This window comes from Phascolarctos cinereus, unplaced genomic scaffold, assembly GCF_003287225.1.
Source record: "Phascolarctos cinereus isolate Bilbo 61053 unplaced genomic scaffold, phaCin_HiC Scaffold_3;HRSCAF=262, whole genome shotgun sequence".
Taxonomy (NCBI): Eukaryota; Metazoa; Chordata; class Mammalia; order Diprotodontia; family Phascolarctidae; genus Phascolarctos; species Phascolarctos cinereus.
Window position 1 is genome coordinate 126,886,551 of NW_027555736.1, and position 24,944 is coordinate 126,911,494.

At 37.8% G+C, this 24,944-nt stretch overlaps 1 protein-coding gene across 4 annotated transcripts in view; it reads left to right on the plus strand.

Moving 5' to 3' along the window:
* Positions 1-728: 728 nt before the first annotated feature.
* MCTP2 (multiple C2 and transmembrane domain containing 2) overlaps positions 729-24,944 on the plus strand; it is a 285,321-nt gene continuing 261,105 nt past the window's right edge. For 3 of the 4 annotated variants that reach the window (XM_020964224.2, XM_020964238.2, XM_078151161.1), the window contains exon 1: positions 730-1,024. The gene's annotated coding sequence lies outside the window, so the exon portion shown is untranslated. Of the gene's footprint in view, positions 1,025-24,944 lie in introns of all 4 variants that reach the window. The other variant, XM_078151162.1, reaches the window with a different exon arrangement.

Consider the following 24,944-nt stretch of genomic DNA (forward strand, 5'->3'; position numbering starts at 1 on the left):
TTGCTGTCCTTCAGGTTTTAGTCAGTGAAAGATGTTCCTGTAATGTTTTTCTATAGAGATGTGTGAAAATACATAAATAAATAAATGATGCTAACTAGCATTTACACTTCATATTCATTATCTCACTTGAACCTCACATCAGGCAGGTATTATTACATTTTTACAGAGAAGGAAACTTAAGCCTAAAAGAACCAGGCCTGTCGATTAACACAAAAATTTGCTTGGTTTCTCCAGGTCTGCTTCAATTCTGGTTCTCCTTTAAATGACTTGTTCAGGGTCACACACCGTCTTAGGCAGTATTTGAATTCAGATCTGCCTAGTTCCAAGTCCAGAATTCTATTCATTAAGTCTTCTAGCGAATATCTGAAGCGTTATAAATGAAAGGCCTACAAAATTTAATTGTTTATGTGATACATTGTTGAAAGCTTCTAATTCAACAAACATTTATTGAGTGTGCCTACCCTGCACAAGGTGCCAGGATTACAAAAACAAAACAAAATAACAGCACATATAATGTCAGATTTTTCAGGTATTTATTCCCGTGAGCCGATCCAGACGTAACGAGCCTGAAATATTCTCTCTTCCTGCTCGCTCCATGACAATCCAGGTACCTGAGAGTATGGTAGACTAGCCAACACGCTTCCGTCTTTTTGGTCGGAGGCAATTTAAAGTTCTTGGGCAGGACTGTTTCCCTTTAAGAGACTGCTCGCGTGTGAGTGAGTGAGTGTGTGTGTGTGCATGTGTGAGTGCTGGGAAGTTGCAGCTGTTGCTCGTGATGCCTGCTCCGCGGCCGCCCCTTTCGCCCCTCCCGCCCGGCAGCCCGAGTCCCTGGGGGAGAACCTTGGCAAGCTCTCTCCGTGCATGAGCGGCAACGGCCCCAGCCGCCAGTGCGACGCGAGCAGGTGAGCTGAGCGCGGAGCTTTCCGACCAGGTTGCGCGGCTGGCGCGGCAAACTGAGCGCCCTTCACCGGGGGCTGGAGCCCTTGGCTCTGCTGGGCTCCTGGTGAACGCTGACATTGGGCAGGTAAGGCACTTTGTACTCCCTCGGATCTCTATCGGTGTGGGGACTGGATGGGAGACTGATTCCCGGCTTCGTAGCGGGAATGGGGAGAAAGTTGGTGATGGGAGAGGGGGACTCGCCCCTTTGGGATGCAGCTCCGTTGGAGCTCTGTGGCTGCAGGTTGCCTGAAGCGCTTTTAGGACAGGAAGCACTGACTGGCAAGGTAATCTCACACAGAATAGGTGTAAGTGAGAGTTAGACGAGGACATTGGACTGTTGAATCTGGGCTAAACCAGGTAAACTGCGGGAAGAGAGTTGTCTTCAGGAAGGACCTCCTTTGGCTCATTTAAAAGGATGCAAACTGAGTCCGCATTGAGCGTTAGGGACCGAGACACTGTAAAAACCTCTTTCTCCTACTGTGTGGTTAGATTATTAACCCAGATTCAATGGCTTTGAGGCTTCCCCCAAGCGCAGACATGGTGAATTCACTTTGAGTAGTTCTGTCCTTGGGAGATTCGTTTGTTTAGAAACATGTAAGTAGAAAACACTATTACGCAAATTACATACTTCCTCTGTTCAGACTCTCAGGAAAACTATAAACCATGTATTGAGGCAGACTTGGTAAAGGTTAAAATGACTGTAGTTACCACTCCAAGCAACATTCATGTTTGCTAACCAAATCGTGCATTATCGAACTTTAAATCACTCGAATTTTCACAATTGGTATTTTATCTTGTCTAAATGAAGTTTAGAGGAAGTCTTAGAGGTGTGAAGATCTAGCCATTTAAAGCATGTACAGGAAGTAATATTTAGCGTAGTCATAGTGGAGTATTTAAAACTCTCTCTCCTATTAAACCTGCTTAGGAATACGCAGAATTGCAAACCGGTTTTCTCTTGATTTGACTTTTAGTTCTCCCCAGAGCGTTTGTTTTGGTTACACTAGTGAGACTTTAAAAATCTGACACTAGGCAACTCTTAGTGTTTGTCTTCTTTGACACTGAAGTACAAAGTTGTTTTAAAAATTAATTTGTATGTGTGCAAAAGTAATCGTCAAATGGATATTTAGTAAGCTGCCTGGAAAGCTTTTTAATCTGTTTTCAAGTGCTTAAACATTGAGATATGACATCTTTTACAGAGTTTGAAGGCTATGTTGTGGAAACACCAAATTCTAAGGAGATAATAAACATTTATCAAATTCAAAGCATATAATAAAATGTTAAGGAACAGTATTTTATGGGGTTACAAGCCTCTGTGTGTGTTGTTCCCATATCAATAAAATGCACTCTTACCTGATAGGGATAAACTAATAGGTTTTTTATTCTTTAATCCTATTCTTTTTCTAGTGGGCGGAGCAAACCCTGTGTTGCAGGCTATAATCTGTTCATGCCTTCTCACTTTGTATAACTCTTGTCAATACATTTCCTGTAAATCCTCCACAGGAGTTTCACTTAGTGTACTCCTGATTTCACACTGTGTTGCAAAAGAGCATGTGGGCTGTCCACTGGTTTTTCCCACTGGCTTACCTTTTCTGGTCACACATTACTTGAAAAGATGGGCCTTTCTTTAGTGGGGAAGCTTTGGGTTGTTACAAATTTTGTACAATTTAAAAAATACAATCTAGCCCTCTCCTCTTTTCTTTCTATTGAATTCTGGTTCCTGTTCATTGTCCATCTGTAATGATTGTTTAAAATGGTAATGTTGGTAGTGTTGATAGACTAGTTGGATGGTTTCTCCAACTGTGTATCATAGACCTAAGCAACCCTTGGAATGTAAGTTCTTACCTTGAATAAGAAAGTAAATGGCAAATTTGAAAGATAGCATTGTTTGTCATATTTCTACAAGGTCTCAGAAGGGTCCAAAATGGAACTAGAAAACTGCAGTTAGTGACATTGCAGGCAGATTTTCTAAACAGTGATATTTTTGTAATAATTAGTTTTCATTCCTATGAAATAAAGTTCATTATCTTAAAATATATGTAACTTAATATTTATTGGCAGAATTTTGATTAGATATTTTTCAAATGTGTCCTATGCCTTGTTTGGTGGGGAAAGGCCAGAAATAGTAAAATAAAGTGGGAAAAAATCCAGAATTTATTAAATTTATGGTTTAAGTAAATGAACTTTAATGGCTTGACCTGTAAGTTGTTTTTAGTGGATATAATCTCCTTGATAAAGTTCATTATTCGCTATAGAATGGGAAAAGACAGTAACCTTTAAGAATTCCAAAGAATTTTTTCTAATGGAAGTAGGGTATTTCTTTACAACTTCCTAATCATTGCATGTGGTTACATTCTAAAATGGAGGTTTTAGATAGTTCGATAAATATGGTTTCATATCTGCCAGATATATTGAATTGGATATTCTGCCTGGATCAAATTTAGTGCTAGTTTCTAGCATTTTCATTTGACTATAAAATAAATGACACACAGAACAATTTGTTAGAGAACTTGAAAACCTTTCTGGAAAAGAATTTTTTCTGAAAATGTTACTTTAAATTAAAAAACGTTTTATAAGGACACGGATGGAATAGTGGAGCTGTTCAGAAAGATCAAAGAGTGATAAGCATAATAAGAAGGAAACCTTGTCTTCAAGACACCAAGTGGAAGAACTGTCAGACGGCCTAATTCTGTTTCTAGCTCTACTACTAATCCACTCTCTCTGCTTTGGTCAGTCACGTCATTTTTCTGAGCCTTGGTTTCCACTGAAAATGAGTTTTCAATAGATAACTTCTTAGCCTCCTTCCAACTACCTTCCAAAAAAAATCTATTTTTCTAAATGCCTTATATTTTGAACAGAGAAAGCCAATGTTGGGCATATAATAAGGTAAGAGAAAGAGAAGGTATACATGCCAACCATAGGTCTGACTCTTCTTATTATGGGACATTTCCTTGACTTGGATCAGCACAATTCTTCCCTCTCCATCATTATTTTGGGTACTCTTGAATCATGCTGCTGGTAAGAGCTCAATAACCTGTCCTCTGGGAAGTTTTTTACAGTTTAATTTGAATGCCAGAATCACAGATAACAGAATAATAAGTGTTCTACCTAAAATCAACTTTGGAAATCATTTAGTGAGTAATTTGAGGTCTAGAGAGGGCCTTAGCACCATAAGTGTCTCAGAGAGGACTAATGCCCCACTATCCAGATTTTTAATCTAATGCTTCTTCCACATCTTTGACCTTTTCCATTTCCATAGAAGAACTGAGTTTTTTGATTTGTGGCAGTTAAGTCATAAGTCTCTCTAGAATAATGATACCCTATGAGTTTTCATGACTAATATTATATTCAGTAAATCTGTTAACTCATTAGTGATGATACCAATAATGTTAGGCACCAATAATGTTAATATCATACATTACCAATGAATGTGAATTTTGTTCTTAATTGTAGCCCTCATTCTTTAGAAAAGTCTATTTTGACCATCATAGGTAATTTTAGTTTAGACAGAGGGGAAAGCCTGCTTCCAAGAAGAGAATCCATGAACCAGTCAGATTCTTTCCTTCTGACTCTGAAGGATGATACAATTTGCCCACCTTTCTGAATCACAAAGGGAGAAAATATCCACTTACTTTCTGCTTTAGTACAGGTCTCGGAATTCTCTTCTAGTGCCACTGTAAAATTTCCACTGGGGCTTTGGACACTTTAATTGGTCTGAATGAAAATGATTAGTAACTAACACAGTCAATATAACAATGTTAGCGGCATATCCATTAAAATTCAAAAATAGAATGTAAAAATTGAGTGTAAATGTGTGATAGGAATGTAAATCATACCATATTGTAATGCAATATACAATCTGTTTCGTGTCTTACTAATTTGTTTTCATGTCACCTATTTATTTTTATAGTCTGCTCATCATTTCTCTTTAATAAACTACATAAATATTGCATCCCATAACTCAGTAGCAAGCATAAATTCATATGTGCAAGGCAGAATTTCTTATTTCAACTGAAACTTGTCATGATACTGTCCCTGGAACTAAGGGTTTAATGACAAAACTGCAAGCATTCCTGCCCTCAAGAAGTTTAGAGTCTATTTGGGGGACATCATATGTGTACAACTAGACTACCGAGAATAGTGAGGCAGGTGAAAGCTCTAATACTTAGAGGCAGGGGAGAGGGTAAGGAAGATTAACCTGGAGAAGGTTATACCTTACTTGAGCCTTGAAAAGAGAAAAAAAAATTCTGAGGAGAAGGGAAACCCATTCCAGGCATAGGGGGTGGCTTGTGCAAACACACAGAGCCGAGACATAGAAAACCAAATTAATGAAAGAGCTTTATTATTGTGGGTGAAACAGATTTTAAGAGTCACTTTTCTAGAAAGTAAAGGGGTCATCACATGATTTGATGTAACAAATAGGTCTATTTTAACTTATTTTTCCTACCTAGATTGTATGTCCCTTGAAGGCAGTGAACTTTTCTTTCTTTCTTTATTTATTCAACCATTTATTTTTTTTATTTACTTATTTATTTAATTATTATTTATTTATTCATTCATTCATTTGTTTGTTTATTCATTTATTTATTTTTGTTATCTCCAAGGCCTAGAAACAGTACCGGACATGTAGCAGCTTAATAAATGCTTATTGATTGACCAGTTAAAAACTGGAAATAAGGAAACACTGCATGTCCAAGCTAACAAAGTAAAATATAGCATGGACAAATATAATATCCCATATTTAGTTTCAAAAATAAATTGCATAAATCAGGGTGGGGATCCTGATTTGACCACTTACTACTTGTATGACCATGTGCAGGCACCAATGACCCTTCCAGCTCTAAATTTTATGTGCTAACTCTAAATGCTAAAAGTCTCTGCTTCTGAATTAATCATATTACATGTACTTAATTAATAATCATCTAATAAATTTCTTGAATTGGTATTCCCTTAACACTACTTCTGTAAATGTTGTGAAAATGTTACCTAAAACTAAGAAATTAAGAGAGTAATAGCATTATTTTTGGTGAAGGGGGAAGAATAAGTGGAATAAGAGATCATAAAATAATCTTTGGTAAATTTCCCATTTGGGGGAATTTTCAATCATGTCCATATTTTATATAAAGAGTCTCCAAATTATGTGAATTGAAAGCTTATTAGCAAAGAACAATGTCTCACTTGAACCACAGAAACCTAAATTTTTGGGACTGTTCATATAACTTGTTGTCAAGATGACAGGTTTCAATGAAATCTACATTTTGATTATCCTGCAAGTAACATTTTACTCACATTTACCATTTCATTTATGGGAACAGAATATTTGAATGATTCTTCCACCAAAAAACAGCCTCCTTCTTTATAAAACACTCATTCTCTTTAACCTTGCTTGCTTTTTGATCCTTTCACTCACTTCCTTATATGTTTTAGTATTTTGAGTCATTCAGGAGATCTCGGCAGTGGGTATCCTCAGGATTTCAGACCTGTTTAAACAAGTAACATTTCTCTGACATTTTCTTCACCTTCCTCAATCCCATGTGAGCTGGCACACAAATACCTGGCTTCACCAACTCATAGAGGCATTGAAACTTTGGACTGAATGGAGCTGTAGAGATTATCTAGTCTAACTCTGTCATTTGCAGAGCAGTAAGGGAGGGAGTGGAGTTATCCAGAAATGTGGTACATTAGCAGTTTACGGGATTGATCTGAAAAAAAAATAAAAACAACAACACAGCAAATGTGAAGAAAGTACACAGTCAGTTGCCTTTAAACAACATAAACTATTTATGTGTGAGGGGAAAAAAAAGAGACTTTGCAGGTAGGGTGTGGTTCTCGTCATTAATAACAAATTGGTTTTTGAGATATTTCCTTCATTAACTTGTTCCTCCCCATCTCCCAGACTTCTGTTTTAGATAATTTAAAAAATTTATATTCAACTCCCTGATTACTAGAGTTTTGAGATTATTGTTTTTACTCCGTGTTCTGTGTCAATATGTGCTGTTTGAGTCATAATTTTTTTTTCTCCCAGTGGAAGAAAGCTCTTACTAAATACATTGAAATAACTATTGGGTGTTTTTACTTCTTAAAATTAAAAGCAATTTCAATGGCCTATCTGTTCAAAAAGCATAGTGAGGAAAATACTTTTTAATCTGTCGAAAATAATTCTGGCTTTCTTAAGCAGTATGATTATCCATCTATTTTTCTTCGGAGGCAGCATAACATAGAGCAAACAGCCCTGAACTACAAGTCAAAAGACTTGGTTTCTAGTCCCAATTTGGCCAAGGCCACCTTCATCAAGTAGGGACCCTATCTCCTTGCTCTTTCTAGCTCTAAGATAAAACAGTACTCTCTGAGGTTGTTGTACTGTACTCTTAAGCCTGAGTGCAGAAGTTAATCCTTAGAAAATGCAGATTATTTTGAACTATACAAGACAGGTGGGGAGTGGGGAGGGGGCAGACAGAGACAGACAAACTGAGAGAGACAGGTAAAGAAAGAGACATAGGCAGGCACAGAGAGACACTCAGACACACAAGTAAGAGATGTACAAGCACACAGTGGCACACACACATATATATACATACATACACATACTATATATATAATATATATTAGGCGTAGGCATTGTCTGCATTGATCGATTGATATATTCCTTTTGTGACATTTCCAGCCATGTGTGATCATGAGTAAATGTGACTGGTTGCTTTGATAAAGTTGTCCTTCACCTGACCCAGGTGATCCAATAACATTACTCTCCAAAAGAATCCATGGAGCAAGCCAAGAAATCATTTAAGTAGACACTAGACAATAGTTTGTTCACATGAGATATAGACTGCAGTTTGGTTTTAAAATAACATATTTTCTCCTGCAAGTAAAAATGTATTGGCATGTCAAGGCCCAAACAAAAACACATGGATGCCTGTTGTGGGTGTGGGTGTAGTTGTGATTTCATTGATGATAGGGAGCTTCCCTATGGGGGAACTGGGTCTACCAGTACAAATCAGTAACTATTCTACAACTTCTAGTGTTAGCCAGTAGCCTGGGGCACTGAAGGTGACTTTTCCAAGATATCACACAGCCAGTATGAGGCACAGGTGAAACTTGACCATGAGATGCTAGGTTTTTTTAATCTAATACTCATCAGCCTTGGTATAACAATAGAGCAAACTCTGGAATTTATATGTTATGTATATATACACACAGGCTCACATACATATATATATATATATATATATATATATATATATATATATATACACACACACACACACACACACACACACACACACACACACACGCGCACACACACACACACACACACACACACATAGACATACACACATATATATCCAAGATGTCTTGAGGGTCTTGTATAGCTGATGTTATCTTTGGGTGATGTTTTTCCTCAAACCAAATGCAAGTATTGGTTAACAATTTCAACTAAGAAGGCAACTAATAACATTCAGCAGATTGCCTCCATTCTATAAGCTAAAAGAGCTATAATGGTCTAGCTCTTTAATTCTGAGATATTTTCTGTCTTTCTCACAAAACATAGGACTGAAACAGTCCTCAGATCTTAGGATCTGGAAGAAAGTCTCTGAGTCTGAAGTGTCAGTCAATCAAAAGTGGGAGGACATAGTTAAGCCTCATTATAACTGAAATCTGATGCCCCAGATACAGTCCTAATGCACCTTTACCAACAGCCATCAAACTTGTTATTCCAATAAGTTTACTACAGTAAGAGGCCAGTTATTTCCCTCCTGTAACTTTATCTTACTTAATTTATTGAATGGAAAGGAGGGAAACACACATTTACTGAGGTGAACCTTGAAAGGCCTTTTTGATCATGCACTGGGCAAGTCTGTAGAGTGCAGACACTCTTGCTTTGCCTGGTGTTTCCTTCCATTGACCAGAGATTCAAAGAAAGAAAGCTGATTTGGCCTTGGAGAAGAGTAAGCAAAATTCCCTTACCTCTTTTGCAGAGGTGGGAAACCATGTGTTGTGTACACAGACTTTGCTGATGGCTGGTTTTGCTGAATTGTTCTTTTTTTTTTAAGAGAGATTATATTTGCGTATGAAAATGATTTAAAAACGAGATATAATTAAAAAAATAATAGTTTATTATTTCCACAGAAAAGAAAAAAAGGATCCAAATGATCAAAACAGCATTTCAAAAACTGAATAGAGGCATATTTTTAAATAATGACAAATGTTTTAGTAGGCAGGGAAGATTTTCTAAAGCAGATCAAGTTCAGTAGTTAGTGGGCTATGAAAGCTCTGTTCAGTTTTCTGAATTTCCATCCTTCCTTTTTAAAGGAATACTAAATATTAGTATTTAGTTAAATAGTTAATAAAATGCTAATTAAAGGAATATGAAGACTAAAAACTTAATACAAAGTTCTAAAGATAGAACTAAAAGCTGAAGTTGGTTGTGTGTCCATAGCAATGCATTGTGTCATAGTTATTCAATGTAGACAGAGAGCCCTTTGGGAAGTTGTAATCAGAGAAGGCTGATTTTCCTTAATCCTATTCTGCCCTCTCATTTATTCTAAGTGGGGGTCTTCACTGAGCTTTAGAAAGACAACAAGGATTTGGCTAGCCTGAGGCCATTTTCGTTTTGTTCCTTTTCCCAATTATTCCTTGTGGGAAGGGTACCTAGTTCCTATATTTGATACTTCTGATGTTGCCCAACTAGGACCCCTTACCCAGCACAAGAAAGTAGTATTTAGAGTCATCGGTATGTAGGTGGTACAGTGGATAGAGTACCAGGCCTGGAGTCAGGAAGACCTGAGTTCAAATCCGGCCTCAGACACTTACTAGCTATATGACCCTGGAAAAGTCATTTAACCCTGTTTTCCTCGGTTTCCTCATCTGTAAAATGAACTGGAGAAGACAATGGCAAACCGCTCCAGTATCTCTGCCAAACAAACAAACAAACAAAAAAAAACAAACCTAAATGAGGTGATGAAGAATTGGACATGAATGAAAAGAGTGAAAAACAACAACAATTTAGCATCATCATTCAGTGAGTGTGCCTTTATTAAGTGTCGACTACATGACAGGCATTATGCTAAGTGCTGAGGGTGTAAAGAAAGACAGAGGACCATTCTCACTTTCAAGTAGTTCACAATCTAAAGGGGGAGAGACAACATAAAAATAACTATTTTCAGACACGATATAGACAATACGAATTGGAGATAATAAATAGGGGGAATGTCCTAGGAGTATAGAAGATCAGGAAACATTTCTTATAGAAGATGGTTTTTAGCTGAAACATTAAGCCTTTAAGGAGGCCAAGGAAATTAGGAGGTGGGGGTGAGGGAGAATATTGCAGGTGTGGGCAACCGACTATGAAAATACACAGTCTGGAGATGGAGTTTTTTTTTTTAATATAAATTTATTTATCTGTAGTTTTCAACATTCATTTCCACAAGTTTTTCAGTTCCAAATTCTCACCCCTCTCACCCCCTCCCACCCCAAGATGGCATGCATTCTGAATATCCCTTCCCCTAGTCTGTCCTCTTTTCTTCTCTCCCCTTCTCTTATCCCCTTCCCCTTCTATTTTCCTGTAGGGCAGGATAGACTTCTGTACCCCATTTCCTGTATTTCTTGTTTCCCGGTAGCATGTGAAAACATTTTTTTAAACATATGTTTTTAAAACTTTGGGTTTCAAATTTTCTCTCTTCCTCCCTCCCCACCTACACTCATTGAAAAGGCAAGCAACTCAATATAGGTTGTGCATGTGCAGTTATGCAAAACATGTCCATAGTAGACATGTTGTGAAAAACTAACTCTATTTCCTTAATCCTATCTGCCCTCCCATTTATTCTATTCTTTCTTTTGACCCTGTCCTCCTCAGAAGTATTTACTTCTGATTACCCCTTTTCCCAATCTGCCCTCCTCTCTATCATCCCCCTGCTCTCTTGTCCCCTTCTCCCCCTATTTTCCTGTAGGGTAAGACAGATTTCCATACCCAATTGAATGTGTATGTTATTCCCTCCTTAAGCCAAATCCTATGAGAATAAGATTCACTCATTCCCTCTCACCTTCCCCCATTTCCCTCCACTGTAAGAGACTTTTCTTTTCTGTTTTTTTTGTGAGATAATTTACCCCATTCTACCTCCCCTTTCTTCTTCTCCGAGTATAATCCTCCTCATCCCTTAATTTTATTCTCCAGATATGACCCCTTAATCTTCAACTCACCCTGTGCTCTATCTATCTATCTATCTATCTATCTATCTATCTATCTATCTATCTATACATAATTTTTTCCCTCCAACTACCCTAATACTGACAAAGGTCTCATGAGTTATAAATATCATCTTTCCATGCAGGAATGTAAACAGTTCAATCTTAATAAGTCTCTTATGATTTCTCTTTCCTGTTTACCTCTTCATGTTCCACTTGAGTCCTGTATTTGAAAGTCAAATTTTCTATTCAGCTCTGGTCTTTTCATCAGGAATGCTTGAAAGTCCTCTATTTCACTGAATGACCATTTTTTCCCCTGAAGGATTATACTCAGTTTTGCTGGGTAGGTGATTCTTGGTTGTAATCCTATCTCCTTTGCCCTCCAGAATATTATATTCCATGCCCTGCGTCCTTTAATGTAGAAGCTGCTAAATCTTGTGTTATCCTGATTGTGTTTCCACAGTACTTGAATTGTTTCTTCTGGCAGCTTGTAATATTTTCTCCTTGACCTGGGAACTCTGGAATTTGGCTATATATTCCTAGGAGTTTTCCTTTGGGGATCTCTTTCAGGAGGAGATCTGTGGATTCTTTCAATTTCTATTTTGCCCTCTGGTTCTACTATATCAGGGCAGTTTTCCTTGATAATTTCTTGAAAGATGATGTCTAGGCTCTTTTTTTGATCATGGCTTTCAGATAGTCCAATAATTTTTAAATTCTCTCTCCTGGATCTATTTTCCAGGTCAGTTGTTTTTCCAATGAGATATTTCACATTGTTTTCTAATTTTTCATTCTTTTGGATTTGTTTTACAGTGTCTTGATTTCTCATAAAGTCACTAGCTTCCAATTGCTCTATTCTAATTTTTAAGGAAGTATTTTCTTCAGTAATCTTTTGGACTTCCTTTTCCATTTGGCCAATTTTTCTTTTTAGGGCATTCTTCTCCTCATTGGCTTTTTGGACCTCTTTTGCCATTTGGGTTAGGCTATTTTTTAAGGTGTTATTTCTTCAGTATTTTTTTGGGTCTCCTTTAGCAAGCTGTTGACTTGTTTTTCATGATTTTCTTGCATCACTCTCATTTCTCTTCCCAGTTTTTCCTCTACTTCCCTTACTTGCTTCTCAAAATCCCTTTTGAGCTCTTCCAAGGCCTGGGACTGATTCATATTTTTCTTGGAGGCTTTGGATGTAGGAGCTTTGACTTTGTTGTCTTCTTCTGGTTGTATATTTTGATCTTCTTTTTCACCAAAGTAAGATAATATAGTCTGACTCTTTTTGCTGCTTGCTCCTGATCTCGGCCAATTACTTGAGTATTAAACTCTTTGTTAAGGTAAGAGTCTGCTTCCAATGTGGAGAATGTACTGTCCCAAGCTTCAGGGGTTTGTACAGCTGTTTTCAGAGATACTTGTAGGGACCTGTAAATTTCTAGTTCTTCCAAGGTGGTATGATAAGGGAGGTGTTTTCCTTTCCTGGCCTGTGACCACAAGTATTCCTTTCTGTCCTGTAACTATGAGGAGGGGTTCCTGTCCACAGCCACTACAAGCTCCACCTCACCAGTGGTCCTCCTCACCCCAGCACCGCCACCCAGAACTGTGACCCAGATCCAAACATGGGCAAAGCAAGAGATTCCTGCCTCAGCCCTGGCAAAGAGATCCCTGCAGTCCCTCTCTGATCAGCCACTGGATTCCCCCTCATTCTGTGGGCTGGAAGCCCCCAGGGCCATGCTCTTGGAGAATGGAGCTGAGACCCTGCCTTCCTTTTTCAGCACCGACAGAAATAGACTTTTCCCACTGACGTTCTAAGTTGTCTTTGGTATTAGTGGATTGAGGAGTCGGGAAATCTTCACAGCTGCTCCTGATTCACTCCTCTGAGGCCTGCTCCAGGTTCGCTGCAGCCTGCGTGCCTAAGCCCGCGCTGCGCTGTGCTCCCAGCCCGGCACGATACACCTTTCTTTTCAATCATCCTGGTTGTCTTCGGCTGGAAATTTGTTTCACTCTGTCTTTTTGTGGGTTCTGCTGCTTCAGAATTTGTTTAGAGCCATTTTTTATGAGCATTTGAAGGGGTTTGGGTGAGAGCTTAAGCAAGTCACTGCTTTCACTCCGCCATCTTGGCTCCGCCTGGAGATGGAGTTTCTTGTGGAAAGAAAAAAGAAGCCAGTGCAACTGGATTACAGGATATGTAGAAGGGAGTATGGTGCAAGAAAACTGGAGAGAAAGGGAGGGGTCAAAGTTGTGAAGAGCCTTCAATGTCATGCCAATGAACCTGGAGGTAACAGGAGTCACTGGAATTTATTGAATAGGGATGTATCTCCCAAAAGTCTTAGAAAGGTTTTGAACTTTTAAAAACAGAAAACCGCACTAAAAATTTTCGGACACTGCTATCACACTAAATACATTTCATGACCTTTGGGGAATTCATTCTAATTGTAATGAAATGTTAGAAGTCATGACTGTTTAATCTTGTTTAGTAATTACTCCATGTTAAGATCTTATTTGCAACATTTTAGCCTAGAGTGAAAGTGTGCTATCAAGCTGCTATTAATTCTTGCCACCTAATTTTACAGTTGACATTCTCTGTTAAACATTAAATGAGCATTCCAAGAAAATTAGAAAAGGTTAGAATGGGGCAACTGTACACTTAAACAGTTATATATTAAAGTTCATTTAATAAAATTGAGATGGACATGGATATGATCAAAATATAGGGAAGATAAAAAATGCCTTAAAAAAAAGCAAGATTGTTTTAAAACTGGCAAACTCCATTTCATTCAAGAAATGTCCTCATCAAGCATTTTAAATACAAATGACATCTTTGATATTGGGTAACTTTTTGGGGAATATTGACATAAAGAGGATTAGTCAGTCAGCATTTATTAAATACATGCTATCTGCCAGTCACTGTGCTAAGAACTTGTGGGTGCAAAGAAAATTATTGGTAGGCTTAGTCTTCAAAGAAGGTACCTATGGCTTAACAAATGGAGAATTGTCCTAAAGTCAAGGAAACCTGGGTTTTAGAGTGCCAGCCCTGGAGTCAGGAGGACCTGAGTTCAAATCCAGCCTCAGACACATAACACTTTTTAGCTGTGTGACTCTGGGCAAGTCACTTAACTCCAATTGCATCGCCAAAAAACAAACCTGGATTCAAGTCATACTCATTAGCTATACTGGCACAGTGCTTGGCACATAGTAGGTGCTTAATAAATGTTGGTTAATTGATTGACTCTATGACCCTGGGCAAGTCATTTGACTTCTCAGTTCTCTAAGCAACTCTAAGACTGTTCCTTGCAGAGAAGGTACTGATATGCATGGGTGGAGTGAGTTTTCCTCACCCAGAAGTTCCCTATTCTGCTGAAATCACAAGTTAAGTTTTTATTCCAGTCTTCAAAAAATCCATACTTCACAAAGTATCTATTTAATCATATATTTTAACTTTAATTTGAAAGCAGGAAGGTTATAATGACTGTTCTCAGCTGGCCTGAATTCACTTTTGGTCATTCTCATTTGGCTCATTCAAACCTCAGGCTTGGGGAAGAAGCAGAGAGGAAGAGGAAGTCCTCACACATTAATTCCCTGTTAATGCTTTTCTCAATTTATTCCGCAGTTGTTGGTGGAAGGTAATTGCAGTTTTGAAATATCAGAGACCCCCACCAAACATTAGTAATGGCAGCTAGTTGGTGCAATGTATAGAGTTCTAGGCTGGAGTCAGAAGACTCATCTTCCTGACTTCAAATCTGGCCTTTGACATTTATTAGCTGTGTGACCCTGGGCAAGTCACTTAACCTTGTTTGCCCAAGTTTCCCCATCTGTAAAACGAGCTAAAGAATGAAATGGCAAACCATTCCAACATCTTTCCAGAGAAAACTCCAAAATGAGATCACGAAGAGTCAGATGCTACTGAAAAATGACTGAACAACAGCAAACATTAATGGAAAAAGAAAGTACAGCAAATGGCTGAGGATATTGGAATTAGTCATATGGGCCTTTATGTTTTGGTCATATGAGATATCTGTTATCAACTTACTGGCTATTTTTTTGTGAAGATGATTAGATAAGTAGTTGGTCTGTTTTGGAAAGGATTACTGGAAGGGAAAGTGCACTTGGGGTAGGGCACTGACAATTGGCTTTCCATGTTTACTTCACTTTATTGTGACCTTCAAAGAAGTCAGCTTTCCTTATTTAATTTATCTATTTTGTATCCAACAGGACTGAGTGTCAATATAGCATAAATTTTTTAATAATTAAGGAGCTGATTATATTAAAAGTGTGTTTTAAGTTCTGTACATTTATTTCAGTTTCTGGTCTGTCAGTATTGATTATAATGATAGTAAAAGGAATCACTGAGCAAAGTGACTTATAGGAAAATTAATTTGTCTGAGGTTTGACCACTGTCTCTCTTCCCATGCTCTTCAAGTGCAGAGTCTCATATATTTCTTCTGCTCTAGGACCCTTGGACTGAAGAACTGGAGCCTAGTAGTTAGATATTCTCAACAAGAATATCTTTGAAGATGTCTTAGATTCACAATTGTACAAAATCCAAGTTGAAAATGACTCCTATGTTTTGTGATTCTTGGTAATATTTCCTTTTCAATTACATTAGCCTTTTTGGAAAGGTCAGAAATGGAATGACCCCTTCTTAAATTAATTTCCTATGTAAACACCCTCATTTCATATTACCTTTTTAAGCTGTTTGTAGAAGATGTATTAGTCCTTCATACTCTTAGGTAGTCAGAACGTGTTGAGACACCTGCCGGAAATAGGAGCTTTCTCTTCTTACAATATGATCTTTCAACCACAGATTTTAGTTGTTTTGTAATGCTTACAGTGTTTGAATAATTTTGTGTACTTACAGAAAAAGGTGCTAAAAACAGAAACAAGCATATAGGCTTCTGCCCTGAGAATGAGTAAAAAGACAAAAAAAAACACTTGATTAATGGAAAGCATATACAGCAGTGTAAACTGTGCTGTGGTTGTTTAAGCACATGCATTTTCTTTCCAATCGATTAACTCTCATCTTGGGGGAGAGAGAGAGGGAGAGGGAGAAGGAGAGGAAAAGGGAGAGAGAGAAAGACAGAAACAGAGGCAAAGACAGAGAGGGAGAGAGAGAAAAATAGAGAGAGACAGAGAGAGAGACAGAGACAGAGAAATAGACAGAGAGACAGAGAGACAGGAAGAATGAGCAACTAAGCAAAGACAGAAGCACAATTCTAATTACCTAATTTTGGTACCTCAGAACAGAAAAAGTATGATGACATTTAAACTACAGATTTGTATGAAAGTGGAGGTAGCTAAAATTGAATTTTAATATTGACTTTAAAATAGAATTGGGACTTCTGGTGCCAAGAATGAGGAAGGAACCTTTGAAGACCTCCCAAATTCTACTGCAAAAAACTAGAAAACTGCCTCAGAATTGATCTAGGATCAGGGAAGCAGATTACCAGCCTGGCAGAAAAGGTTTGTCTCACTGGGGTGGGAGGGGAACTAGGTCCAAGAGCAGCAGCCAGCCTCACAACAGGGGGCCTCCAGCAAGGCCTGGGGCAATCCATAAGAGAGGTTCTGTCCTCCTGTAAGCCAGGAGTTCCCCAGGCAAGTGAGTAGTCTGTACAACACAGCAAGGGCCCACACTAGCTACCCCCCCCCCAGCACAGGCCATCCGGGAGACCTTGAGCCCATTGCTGGTCAGTAGTGAAGCCCCACCCCCTGGGCAGGTAAGCAACAAAATTACTCCTCTAGGGCCTGCCAGCAGAGAGGCCCTGTTTCCACAGCAACCCAGCAGTAGGGCCCCTACCTCTGGGGCAGACCTGCAACAAGATCCCTCCTCCAGGGCCAGCCACCAGGAAGATGCTGTTACCATAGCAACCCAGCAGCCAGGCCCCACCCCTGGAGCAGGCCAGCTGCTAAACCCCATACCCAGGGGAGGCCAACAAGGAGGCCCCTCCCCCAGTACAAGCCAAAAGGGAAGCCTACCCTCCAGAGAAAGTAAGCATAAGACCCAAACCCCAGCTCAAAAAGCTGGGAACAACAACAACAACAAAAAGCTGGGGACAGTGCAGGACCAGAGCCTCAATCTCACACAAAAATATCAAGTTAAAAGGCAGAAAAAAATAAAAATGAGCCAAAAAAAAAGAGCTTGACTATAGAAAGTTATTATGGTGATGGAGGAGATCAAGACATAAATTTAGAAGAGAACAATGGTGTCAAAATGGCTACATGTGAAGCCTCAAAGAAAAGTGTAATTTGGTCTCAGGCTGAAAAAGAATTCCTGAAAGTGCTTAAAAAGGATTTTAAAAAGCAAATTAGAGAAGTAGAAAATTAGAAAAAGAAATTACAGTAATATAAGAAAATTATGAAAAAAAGTCAATAGCATAGGAAAAGATATACAAAAATTTACCAAGGAAAATAACTTCCTAAAAATTAGAATTGTTCAAATGGAAAAGAAAACACAAAAGCTCACTGAAGAAAATAATTTCTCAAAAATTATAATTGAACAAGTGGAAATAATGACTCTATGAGACATTAAGATACAATAAAACAAAATCAAAAAAGCTTTAAAAAATAGAAGAAAATGTGAAATTTCTCTCTGGAAAAACAACTGACCTTAGAAAATAGATCCAGGAGAGATAATATAAGTATTTTTGGACTACCAGAAAGCCATGGAAAACAACAACAACAACAACCCTGGACAATATCTCTCAAGAAATTGTCAAAGAAAATGACCTTGATATATTAGAACCAGAGGGCAAAATAGAAATTGAAACAATCCACTGATCACTGCCTGAAAGAAATTCCAAAATTAAAACTCTCAAGAACATCATAGCCAAATTCCAGAGCTCACAGATCAATTATAAAGTATTGCAAGCAGCCAAAAAGAAACAATAGAAATATCATGAAGCTACAGTCATGATTACACAGGATTTGGTAGCTTCCCCATTAAAGAACTGGAGGACTTGGGATATGCTATATTGAAAGACAAAGGAGTTAGGATTACAACCAAGAATCACCTACCCAGCAAAACTGAATATAATCTTTCAGGGAAAATAATGGATATTTAACAAAATAAAGGACTTTCAAGCATTCCTAATTAAAAGACCAGAGTTGAATTAAAAAAAAATGACCTCCAAATACAAGAGTCAAGGGAAATGTAAAAAGATAAAAAAGTAAACAAGAAAGAGAAAAAAGGAATTCAATAAGGTTAAACTATTTATATTTCTATATGACAAGATAACATTTGTAATTCTTAAGAATTTTATTATTATAAGAGCAGTTAGAAGGAGTATATGTAGACAGAGGGTTTAGATGTAAAGAGACTTTGATGGGATAATACCCTCCACCCAAAAAAAAAAAAAGGGTGTGAGAAAGATAATTGCACTGGAAGAAGGAGGAGGGAGATTGAATGGGGTAAATTGTCCCACATAAAAGATGCATGTAAGTTATTATGATGGAGGGGAAGGGGGGGCATAGGGGGGTGGGCAAAGCTTAAACATTACTCTTATCAAAATTGACTCAGAGAGGATAACATACGCATTCAGCTGGATACAGAAATCTATCTTACCCTACAAGGAAATAAAAAAGGGACAGGGATAATAGAAGGGAGAGGGGAGACTGATAAAAGGGATGTTATATTGGGGAAAGCAGTGATCAGAAGGAAAAACACTTGTGAGGAGGGAAAGGGTGGGGGGTAAGAAAGAGGGGGCATAAACAAGAGAAAATAGCATGGAGGGAAATAATTAATTATCATAACTATAAATGTGAAGGGGATGAACTCATAAAATGGAAGTGGATAGTAGAATGGATTAAAAAACATAATTCTAAAATTTGTTGTTTATAAGAAATGCATTTGGAGCAGAGTAATACACACCAGATAAAAGAAGGGGCTGGAGCAGAATCTATTATAAAAATATACCTTTGATGCAGCTAAGTCTATGTCCCAAAGACATACAAAAAGGGGAAAAGGACCTATTTGTATAAAAATATTTATAGCAACTCTATAGCCAGGCTGACTCCTCCAAGGATATAGTGTCGATACAGTGTCTCCATCAGGCAGAGAATTCACTGAATTCACTTGAGTTTACTCATGGAAGCTTCCCATGTCTTGGTTGGATGGATTAATTTGCTGTTAGACTGGGCCAGACAAGTCATTCAATAATTAGGTACAGCTGCTTCTGATGTAGGTATGCCACTTGCTGCTGGACTGGGCTGGGCAGACCACTGTCACTCCCTGTACAGCTGCTGCTGGACTGAGCCACTAGGCTACTAGGCTCTTCTCAAGGCACACTGGCTCTATTAGATGGCTTCATGTGCTGGATTCTCTAGATTTACCCTTGGAAGGCCAGCTGAAATCTCGCTTGGCTGGGTACTACTGTACCCTATTTAGGTATAGTATTTCAGTGCTCTTCTCAACAAGTGCTACTGTGGGCTTTTTGCTAGGGCCATTGTGTTTAGTCTAGGATTGGCAACAGCCTTTCCTCTTACATGCTTTCAGGGCATTAGCTCTTGAGTTTTTCACCTCTAGACAATAGATATAATAGATTTAACTTCCCTTCCTTTTAGTTCAACACTAGTCTCCATCACTGTGGACTTCCTGGATTAGGGTGGTACACCTAATTCAGGGCAATTATACTGAGTGGCTAGGGTCAAGGTTAAGATGGCTAGTCTCTGCCTTACAGCCAAGTTCATTGGTTCATTGACTTTTTCACTCGCAATTGAGCTATTCAAAACTCTGGTTCTTTCGAAGGAGTGGAAAGTTTATTTTATTTCTTCAGACCTTTCTTTGCATTTCAGTCATTTGCCACCTCCCTACCTTCAACTTTGCTAAAGTCTCCCTGGGGCAAACTATTACATTCAGATGATCTGTTTTTCCAGAATTGGTACCCTTAGGAAATCAATATGTCAAACAGAAAGAAATTTCTGTTGAATTTAGATTTAGTTTGGTTTAAAATTGAGCAGATTCTTATTGCAAATTTTACTGTTAAATGTTAATTTTGATGGAGGTAAGAGACAATAATTCTGTTCTGTTGTGATTATAGTGCAAAACCTACTACTAATCATAGAGACCAGTATGCAAGACTTTTTCCTACAAGTTTCTCTTCCTTAATGTCAGATACGGGTGATGGCCGAAATACAGAATTTCTCACGTTATCTCTTATGTGCAGTAGCTCTATGTCATGGTTTATTTGTTGTGTAATGACCCTTGTTAGCCTTTAGTTGCTATGTACATATTAGCTCACTGATATCACACATTTTTACATCTATTTCAGATTTGAATTCTGAGTTTTTCTCTCTGCTTTATATATGTATAGTGTCTTTTTGTATGTTCTTGTGAACACATGCAATTCTTACATATACGCATGCCTGTGCAATACATAGGATATGGATAGGTCTATATTATTGAAACACATGGACACATAAAGCAGAAGCAGAGTGATATAACTGAGTATTGTATTTGGCATCTAGATGAGCTAGGTTCAAATCCTGACTAATATTTTTTTAGATGTTTGCTTTTGGGTAAGTCACATAACTTCTTTGTTCTTTAGGAAATACTATGAGAATTTATCTACTAAGTTATAGGGACAGCTAGGTGGCACAATAGATAGAGTGCAGGTCCTGAAGTCAGGAAGAGTCATCTTCATAAGTTTAAATCCAGCCTTAGACACTTACTAGCCCTGTGACCCTGGGCAAGTTACTTAACCCTATTTGCCTCAGTTTCCTCATCTGTAAAATAAGCTGGAAAAAGAATTGGCAAACCACTTCAATGCCTTTGCCAAAAAAAACCCAAATAGGGTCACGAAGAGTCAGACATAATTGAAATGACTAAACAACAAACCTAACTCATAGATTGTTACAATGGGCACTCATAAAGGGGTTACAATGCCATGAGTTTTCCAGAATCAAATTTATACATCCTTCTATGTGCAAGAGGCAATTAGGTGGCAGAGTGGATAGAGCGCTGGACCCGAGGTCTGAGCTCAGGAAGACCTGATTTCAGATCTAGCTTCAGACACTTACTTAATGTATTACCTTGGGCAAGTCACTTAACCTCTACCTGCCTTAGTTTCCTCAACTATTAAATGGGGATAATAATGGCAGCTATCTCCCAGAGTTGTGAAGATTAAATGTGATTGTGTTTGTAAAGCACTTAGCACAGTGCCTGGCATATAGTAGGTGCTTAATAAATGTTTCCTTCCTCTTACACTTTTTTGTCTGTATGCACATATATACATATGTACATGCATTTACATGCATACTATATATATACCCATGTGCATATATGTATATGTGTATATTTCTATATTTCTATAGTTCATGTGACCTAAAGACCAAACTTATTAAGCCTATAATGAAATAATGAACCTCAGTGGTTTAGTTGCTGCACTGCACTGGCTGTGAAGGATGTATTCCATTCTTCCCCTGTGATCCTGAAGCTATTTAAAATTTCACATTGTGAAAATACTTTCAGAGTTGGTGTGGAAGCTTGTGAACCATGTATTTTATATGTGTGTGTGGTTTGTTTGTTTTGCATGATGCTAAGTTTATTTAAAAAAAATACGTTAAGGCAAATCACTGGACTCCCAAAAGGATCAATGCCTTGAAATTACTTGTAAAACAAAATGTTTCTAAGTGGATTTATGACTTAGCAATGGGAACTGGGAGTTGTTGCTTTTTTTTTTCTTTTTTCTCTTTTTGTTGGCTCTGAGTGGGTCTTTCATATTAAGTGATCTGAGCTAAAAAAAAATCTGCAAATAAAATCATTCAGAAGCCAACGGTAGCATTAAGGAGAAGGGGGAGAGGAGGAATAATGCATTTTTATTTTTATACTTATGTATTGAAATGGTTATGGAAAGGCCTGAAAATAGCAAGCTAGGCAAAACATGCTAGCAATTTTAGTGTGAATATTATCTGTTATGAGGAAAAGTGGACGGCACTATGTTATTAAGCATAACTCAGTGTCAATTATTTTTAAGATGATGAGTGTAGTTTGAAATCCAAAGGGTCTATTTTCAATAAGTACAGCATTAATAAAAATACACATTTTATACAATCAAATCTTATCTATTTGGAACCTTAGGGAAGAAATCATTCTACAGAGCTCTCTTCCAGATACCTTATGGTTTATCCTTGTAAGCATAAATGTTGCAAAACATTTTAACCAATTTGAATGGAAATCTTCCTAAAATAAACTTTCTTGCCTCCTTAAACAGAGTATATTGAACATTTTTGAGCCTTTTCTTGATGACTCAGGGTCATCTCTGAGAATCAGTTATGTTACTGTCTATTATTATCATGCCCTTGGGAGATATTGAGATATGTAGAGATGTTTGTTCCTACTCTAAATGATATTAGACTGTTGGGTTTTTGGTCTATTTTTAAAATTGTTTTTTTCCCCTTGTTTCCTCACCAGCTTTCATCTGTAACTTCAGTGTCTGTCTCTAGATTTTTGCTCTCTCTTCTATTTTTCTGTATCCTGAGAAACCAGAAAATGAAGGTTTGTAGAAATCTGTGTAAAATGAGAGAAAATAGGCTCAGAGTCAGGGCCCAGCAGACTTCTCCCAAGGAAATCTTTACTGTATAGATTTTATGATATCATCTTTTTTGTTCAGAGGATTATTATCATGTTTGTTTTAAAATTTTTGATGCTTATTTTTTGGTTTTTGGCTGTTTCCAGACAGATGAAATTAATGGATAACTGAGTTCAAGACCGATAAAGTCTTATAATAACTTTATTAATATGCATAATGTGAAGCTGTAATATTATATTGTACTTTATTTGTCCTCTACTTCCAATAAAACTTAGAAACTGCATTTGACCCATTTTTGTCTCTACCTGGCACAAAATGCAATGTGTTACACATAGATGCTAAGGAAACTAATTTTGAATTCAGTTACCAAAGTAAGTACACTCCTTTTTTTGTTTGTTTGTTTGTTTGTTTTGCGAGGCAATTGGAGTTAAGTGACTTGCCCAGGGTCGCACAGCTAGGAAGTGTCAAGCTTCTGAGGCTGGATTTAAACTCAAGTCCTCCCAATTCCAGAGCCAGTGCTCTATCCCTTGAACTACCTAGCTGCCTGCCCCAGACTCCTTTTTTAAAACAATTTTTTTTGACAGATCTGGATTGTGATTTCAACAATGTAGGGGGCTCCTTGTGTGGAAACACACTCCACTGATGAAGATTTAGAACTCAGCTGCAATTTATTCTTTCAGAGAATTGATTAGAGCCTTGCAAGATAAGGCAACTGACATGCTAAAATTCACACAGCCAATGTGTCAGGGGTAACATTTGAACCTTGGTCTTCCTGATTCCAAAGTTGGCCCTTTAACCACTAGTATGATATGGTATGTGGAAACAGTATTGGCTTTGGACCTCAGTTCAAATCCTAACTTTGTCACTTAATACTAGTGTCACCTTGGGAAAAATCACTTAACCTATCTGGGCCCCAATTTCTGTATCTGTCAAATTAAGTGTTTTAACTAGGTGGTCTGTTAATTACCTTGTGATTCTTTAAGATGAGTGTAATTATTTATTCTTTTGTGCTTTTCAGTTGTAGATGTTTCATTACACTACACAGGACCTCGGTAACAATTTAATTAAACACAAACTTAGCAGCTACTTTGAGCAAGAACATTGCTCAGGAAGAAAGGAAGGATTAAAAAGTTGAAAGTAAATATGGCCAGTGCCATAAGCTGAATGCAGAGACGTAAACATGGCCTCTTGTCACCTATGACATTCCCAGTCTGAATTAAACTAAAATATTATTAGGACATACTTAACAAAACAAAACAGAGTATAGAAACTAAGTCAATATGTGATCCCCTGGGATCCTTAGGTATGAATTAGTAACCCCTATTTTTATTTGAGTTTGATGCTATTGCTGGAGAGAACCCATAGCTATCTACTGGAGCTATGAACAATTGTTCCAGAAATATTGCTCACCTACATATGTGAACCTATAGAATTAGGCTGGTATTTTTAGCATCCCTCTTCAGCATTTATACCACAGGGTTGGTTCCTAAATCTCCTATGTTTCCAGAGTCTTTTTATTTGATATAAACAATTAGAAAGGCACAAGTAAAATGTAACTAGTTAAACTGAGAGGATGAGCCCTGGGCTACCCACCCTCTAACATATGTGATTGTGGCTATATATCCCAAAGCAGCCAAACATGAGAAAGGCTACAGTTCTTGTACCAGCCACTATTTGAATCGGCACCATTAGCGTTTACTTCTCTTTTTATATTCTTTTGTCTTGAACAAATCCATGTTTTACACATAGGCTTCTCTGTGACTTTTAAGGGTGTTTTCTCTTCCTCTTCCAATACTATTCATTCTACTCGAATGCTAATATTCTGTGTAATTAGAGAAATTTAGAAGAAAGTGGTACTAGGATTTAGCATTCTATAAAGAATCCCTAAATGTAGTTTGGTTTCCTAATACTTCCTTATTGAAGCAATGAATTAAGGGGAGCTGTTATTATTATCCCCTTCACAGACAGACTTTTAAATAACTTCAGGGCCACATGGTAAATTGATAGCTTAACTAGCACTGAAATTTAAATACCTAATTCTAATAGAATTTTAGGGTGGGTTTGGAAAAAGGACTTTTAATAATGCCAGAGTTATTAGGTTATTGATAGCTATCAAGCTGTAGGATTGGGAGAAAGGAACTTGCGAGTTTAAATTAGGTCTGTAAAGTAAAGCTCAATAGAACGCTATTAATACAGAATCCTAGCTTTAGAGCTGGAAAGATCATCTCAACACCTTTATTTTGCAGATTAGGATGCTGAGGCCCACCTAGGGACAGTGGCTTGCCAAAAGGTCACACTGGTGACCAAGAACTCCAATCCTCT